Here is a 6,752-nt window from a genome sequence, read left to right as displayed (position 1 = left end):
TCAACTACCCGCTCACATTGCTGTTTCCGTGTTCTCTGTCAAGGAGGTCTGCATTTCCTGTGTCTGTACTGGTTGATTTTTAAAAATAGTTTAATATATTTTAATAGCAAACTTACAGGAATAGCACAAAAAGACAGGCAACGTTAAAAACATGTACTAGCATGTAAGAAACTCAGTTAGAAAACTGTAGTGATGGGGGCCAGGGAGATGGCCGAGTAGAATGAGTGCTTCCCTGTCAAGCGCAAGGGTCTGAGTTCAATCCCCGGTTCCGCCAAAAAGGGCCAGCCAAATAGCTCAGCAGATTAAAGTACCTGCAAGCAGGCACAAGGGCTGGGGGTTCGATTCCCCAGGCCTGCCATGCCAGTCGTGCCCCCAGGGGCTTGCTGAGACAGCAATTGAGACTGAGCGTGGTGGTGTGCACCTGTAATCCCAGCTCTTGGGAGGCTGTAAACGGCAGATCGCTATGAGTCTGATCTAGTAGTGAGACCCTGAACACCCTGTAGACCCTTCCCTAAAATACAAAAAAAAAAGAAAGAAAACTATAGTGATTGGCTGGGGAGACAGTTCAGTGGCTTAAGTGCCTGCCTGACAGACGCAAGGTCCTGAGTTTGATCACCCCCCCACATCTATCTATCTATCTATCTGTCTGTCTGTCTGTCTGTCTAGTAACTAAATGGAATCTACAGTGTGATTAAAATTCTATAAACACCATCTGTAAAAATTTTACATGTTTTTAAAAAATCCAAATGCTGGCACAATCCAGAATAATTTAATAGATTTTTATTTATAGTTATTATAAAGTTCAACAGCTGAGACTTGTTCACTGAAACATTTTGACTTGCATTAATGCTTTACATCCCTACGTGAATAGTAAAAATTCACACACAGATGAAATCGGAAAAACTGCCGGTATCTCATTTCTGTCCCCTCTTTTCCACCTACTGAACTAGAGATCTTTTCACTGAGCTCCATTCCAGCTTTTTATTATTTTATTTGGAGACAAGGTCATATCCAAGATTGCTGAGATTACACCACATCTAGCTTTTTAAATTCTTAACTTTTTTTTTTGGTGATACCAGGGATTGAACTCAGGGCCTTGAGCTTGCCAGGCAAGCCCTTATTCCAATGAGCCTTCTCTCCAGTCCTTTTAAAAAATTTTTGAGGGCCAAGAATAGCTCAGTGGCAAAGCATTCGCCTGGTGAGTACAAGGCCCTGAATTTAATTCCTGGTACCAAAAAATTTTTTTTGAAACAGGGTTTTACTACATTTTTCCAGGCTGACTTGAAACTTGAGATCCTCCTGCCCCAGCCTCCGGAGTACCTAAGATTATAGGCAAGGGCCACGACACTGGGGAAGAATTCATAGAATTTTGGATATGAAAGGAATTTCGCATAGTTGAACTGCTTTCAACCTTACCTACACACTAGGATCACTTACAGACCTTTAAAAAAAAATCTAGTGGGTAGGCCCTAAATTTATCTGAGATGTGGCTCAAATACTTTTGTGCTTTTCAAAGCTCCTCAGGTGACTGCAGCATATATCCAGGCTAAGAAGCACTGATGTCATGCAGCTTTCCAAATTCCCAAATACATAGCAGTTCAGTATTCCCCGTGGTTCAGTAGCACAGAGAAAAGAATGAAGAGAGCACCAGATTTGGATTAAAAATAATCTTAACTTGAACCTTTTCTGTACTAAGTTTTTTTTTGTTGCTGTTCTAAAATCAAAGTACTACTTTATTAAATGAGTTATTTTACACGATATGAACATTATTATAATTACAATTGTAAAAAAATTATCACAAAGATGGACTAATTTTCAGATTTACAAATCAGAGTCAACTGCACATCTACACTGAACTGTCTTTGTATGAAGCCCAAAAGGGAACAGCATAAAAATGAGTTTCTGTAGCCCCTTTATTTTTGCTGATCAACAGTTTGTTAGAAAAGCGGCTGCAGCTTTGTTACCTAAGGTCTGAGACAGCAGCAGAGTCCAAGGCGCCGTGAGTTCACCTGTAGACAACTGTACGCCTGCACATCAGCCAGTTCTGGAGGAAGCTCGAAGGTCTCAGGCCTGGCGCTCGTGTCCCGCAGACAGTGCAGGTGTAGCTAAGGCAGCTTGGGCAGCAGCCTGTTGACCATGCCCTTGTTTCTTCTTTTGTCCAGCCTGCTTTTTGGCATTTTCCTGCTGAGACGGAATCTTCTGCTGCCCACGAGCCACAGCCGGGCCGGGGCAGTCTTGCGTCCCGGCGGCAGCGCAGCGCGGGGCCCGGAGCTGGCGGAGGAAGGGCGGGCAGTGCGCCCAGCGCCGCTTCGCCGCCCGCCTGCACGAGTCGAGAAGGGGCAGGAGGACCGCGGAGAGCACAGCAGCCCGCGCCCCGCACGCACACCCGCTGCCACCGCCCCGCGCCCGCCCGCAGCCTGAGCCTCAGGCCGGCCCTCGGTGCTAATTATTGATCAAAAGGTCACTTACTCTTTCTGTACCCTCCTTCCTTCAATAATACAGAGGGAGTGAACATGTCTGGCCTTACTCAATTAGGAAAGATTTCTCCTTACAGGAACGGAGACACTGATGAGCGGTAAGGGCGAGTCACGTGGCCAAGGTATACCTACCTAGGTGAACCGAAATGTTTGGGAGGTACAGGTGTAGGCCAAATCTTTCCATACCCTTTTAGCACCCAACCATGTCGTCTGTTTACTGTCTAAAGCAATTAGCTATGGATTTGTAAAATGTCAACGCTACTTTAAATTCACGTCCTTAGTTCGAGCACCCTCACTTTTAATACAACTAAAAGGGAGAGAAAGTCTTCTTCATGGGCAGGGTAGCTGTCAAGGTTTCCAATGGGATACACGTTCTTTTTCCCTTTCCAATCAGATTTTATTGGTACATTTTAGATACACATAATGGGACACATTCATCATAGGGCGTTTGTACCTGTATGTGATGTAACTTGCTTCTTTTTTTTTACTCGTTCCCCTACCCTCCTTTCAACCCTTTTTCCTTCCCCATTTACAAAAGCTTCATTTCCATTTTTGCCTTCTTTTCTCATTTTTACTTTTCCCTTTCTTTCACCTCTTCATTTGTTCCCTTCCCATTTGAACATTTTCTTCCTACTTCACAATACCTGTTATACAGGTATTGTGTATACCTGTATACATTTTAGTCCTTATTTACATTTTTCAGCTTCTCACACCAGAGAAACAGTGGAGTATTTACACATGTTCAATTTATTCACTTAGGGATACACTGAGGGAACTAGAATGCAGTCATTAGCTGACATAGGGGAGGAGGAGGGAGTGCTGTCATTTTTGCTCCCATGGAGTTCAATATTTAAAAATATTTGCAGCTGGGTAAAAATATTTACCTGTAATCCAAGCACTCTGAGAAGCTGAGGCAAGAGGATCACAAATTTCAACTCAGCACGGGCAATTTAGTGACCTAGCGAGAACCTCTCACTAATAAAAAGGGCTGGACATGTAGTTTAGCGTGAGGACTCTGTTCAATACTCAGTACTATATTCCTCTGGTCACTTACTAAAATTCTCAATAATATTTACAAGTAAAAATGATTTGAAACTTTCTCGTAACATATACCAAGAATTATGCAAGGCATAAAGGTCTCAAAAATGAAAGACAAGCCCGGCATGGTGGGCATACACCTGTGGTCCCAGCACTAGAAAGACTGAGACAGGAGGATCACTAGGAATCTGAAGCCAGCCTGGGCTACGTAGCAACATTATCTCAACAACAAAACAAACACAAATGAAAAGCACATAAACCACCCTGAAGAGACTTACAGGTAAATTACAAACATCCAGGACCTCACATATCCTAGGTACTAAACACCCTACCACTGAGCCACATTTCCCACCTTTTTTTCTTTGTCCTGAGACATGGTCTCCAGCAGGAAGTCAGGCTAGCTTTGATCTCACTGTGTAGCCCAGGTTGGCCTGGAGTGATCCTCTTGCCTCAGGCTCCAGAGTGCTGAGATTACCCCCCATATCCCCTCCTGGGGCTCAGCCTTTTGATTTAAAGAAACAAAAACAAAAACAAAAACCTTTTAAAAAAAATACTCAAGACAAGGTCTTGTTAAAATGTTCAGGCCGGCCAATATTCCTGCTTCAGCTTTCCAAGGGGTTGAGAATTTGCAATTTCTTATTTATTCTATATTTCAGTTGCTAAGAGTTTTTTTTTTCTTCAAACTGAGGTCTATTTTTTGCTAAGATTGGCTTCAGGATTCAAAATGACATCATCAAACAAGTATCCAATCAGGTCACCCTTCCCCTGCAGTCAGAACGGATCTCACCTCTGGATATGAGAAACACAAACATACCACTGGACCCTATCAAATGAATGTAGAACTTCAGAAATTGAGAAACAGGAGGAAACAGTGTAAGCACTGTTGTTAAGGAAGACATGAATTGTATTTTATTTTGATTATGGGAATTGAGCATAGGACCTCTTGCTTGCCAGGCAGGCCCTGTGCCAGTGAGCTATACCCCAGGCCCATTAGCTGTATTTTAAAAATGAAGTCTAAGCCACGTTTTACAAGTCAAGTTTTAAAATATTTTAGTCAGGAATATAATATGCATATTGTAGGTAACTATTAAACAGATAGAAACTATAAAACTTTTCTAGAGAAGTTTGGTTTACAAGGGAGAAATTTCTCATAGCCTTTAAGTAAAAAGTAGGGATTTTTTTTTTGTATGTATTGCGTAGCTTCCTTTCTTATGTTTTTTTCTTAGTACTGGGGATTGAACCCAGGGCCTTTGTGCTGAACTCTTCTCCACTCCTAAATTTCGTCAGTTTCCCTAAATTGCTAAATGGCTCAGACTAAGTTCAAATTTGCAATCTCCTTGCCTCAGCTTTTCAGAGTGCTGGGATTACAGTAGTGCATGTGCCATCAACTTTTTTTTTGGTTGTTTTTGAGTAAGGATCTCACCATGCAGTTCAGGTTGCCTGGAGCTCACTTTGTAGCCTAGGCTGGTCTCAGACTCCGAGAGGTTGTCCTGCCTCAGGCTCTGGTGTGCTGGGACTACAGGCGTGCACTACTATGCCTCGCTCACGCCCAGTTTATTTTATTTCGCAAGTTAAGAAAATTGTGAAATAAAAATGTTATCAAATGCTATTATAGCACCTTCCTCTTTTTAAATAAAAACAAACTATTTCCTGTTCTTCGTTTGACATTTAAGCCTTTATTAAGTGTATCGGGACAATTTATTCTATTTATCTTTTTTGCGGTACCGGGGATCAAACTCAGGACCTTGCGCTTGTGAGGCAGGCGCTTATGCCGCTGAGCTATGTCTACGACCCGGTACAATTTAGATATTCATAATGAACACATTAATTATAGGGAATTTGTACCTGATATACTTTGATTTCCTTTTATTCCAATTTCCCTCCTTCTCCTTTTAACCCCTCCTTATTTACAAAGCTTTCTTTCCTTACTTCATCTTACTTCAAATCTAACTTATCACCACTTGGTACAAAAAGATTTCCTAAAGCATTCACAAACATTGTATTTGCTAATCCTCAAGTGGGGTGGAGTAAGTAAGGTCAGTTTACATAGGAGATAAACTCGGCAAGGTTAAGAGACCAGCTCCAGGCTGTCAGTAGACTTGCAGATTCCAAATCCTATGCCAACTTCATCCCCTCAAGGTTTTTCAAGATTAAGAATGGGTGGGTGGGTGAGAATCTACAACTAAGCGCACTAAAAGATGATAAATATGAAGTTTTCGTACTTTAAAATAGTTCCAAACAGTAAGGTGCGGGGACGCTGGACAACTTCGTAACTTTTAAGGACGTGGGCCGGTGCGGGCAAGACGGAAAGACCGGGATCAAATACCTGAAAGTAACACTGGGGGCAAAGACTAGCCACCAAAGGCGTGGGTGGCTCTCCCAGGCCGATTCCACCCGGAATACCGGCCTCCCACGTGGCCTCCAGGAAACAGGACTCAAAGGACCAGGGCCACCGAGGTGGGGTCGCGGAAAAGCAGAGCGCAAGAACTGGGCTCAGCCGGGAGGCCGAGGGCGCGCGAAATGGGGCGGCGGGCCGCGGGGAGTCGGTGTAGAATCTGGCGGGCACCGAGGACTGGGAAGTCCCGGAAGCGGCTGGAGGGGGGCGTCGTGGGTGCCGGCTAAAGGCGGTTTGCTTCCCGGGTCGGGGTGGGAGCACAGAAAAGAGCATGAAGGTCGGACTCTGGACAGAGCCGCGGAACGCCGACAGGTGGGCGCCCAGGGCTGGCCGCGCGCGGCGCGCCTCGCGGCCCTTCCGAGCCGCCGTAGCCCCGCCCCCCGGGCGCGTGGCGCTCCGACGCGAGGCGCGCGGGCCGCTCTTCTTACAGAGGTCGCTCTTGTCCGAACGGTCGGCCTCTGCTGCGCCTGCGTGTTCGGGAGGGGAAGTGAGGCGGTTGCCTCCGCGCCTTTTCCGGCAGCGGCGGCGGCAGAGCTGCGAGGAGGAGGTGGAGGCCGGAGGGTGTCCGCGTTCGGGGCGGCGGCTGGAGGTAACCCCCGCGGGCCGAGCCGGGAAGGCGGGTCGCCTCGGCCTCCGCTCGCCCCTCTCAACTCCGGCGGTAACTCCCTTCTCCCTCTGTCTCTTCCGCAGGCGGCGCACCGAGTTCCCGCGAGGATCCATGTCCTGACGGAGCGCCGGGGCCGCGCTCCCTCTCAGGTGGCCGGGTCGGCGGTGAGCCTTGTGCTCGCGGGCCGGCGGGCGGGCCGCGGCTCCCCGCGGCGGGGCGAGGAGAAGGCGGCGGC

General features: G+C 46.3%; 1 long non-coding RNA gene across 1 annotated transcript in view; it reads left to right on the top strand.

The window, feature by feature from the left end:
* Positions 1-2,433, top strand: part of LOC111818800 — a 22,673-nt gene extending 20,240 nt beyond the window's left edge. The window contains exon 3 of the long non-coding RNA XR_002822702.1: positions 2,163-2,433. This is a non-coding gene — a long non-coding RNA (uncharacterized LOC111818800). The remainder of the gene's footprint in view (positions 1-2,162) is intronic.
* Positions 2,434-6,752: the final 4,319 nt, after the last annotated feature.

This window comes from Octodon degus, unplaced genomic scaffold, assembly GCF_000260255.1.
Source record: "Octodon degus isolate 3935 unplaced genomic scaffold, OctDeg1.0 scaffold00102, whole genome shotgun sequence".
Classification (NCBI taxonomy): Eukaryota; Metazoa; Chordata; class Mammalia; order Rodentia; family Octodontidae; genus Octodon; species Octodon degus.
This window is presented reverse-complemented; position numbering and strand designations above follow the sequence as displayed.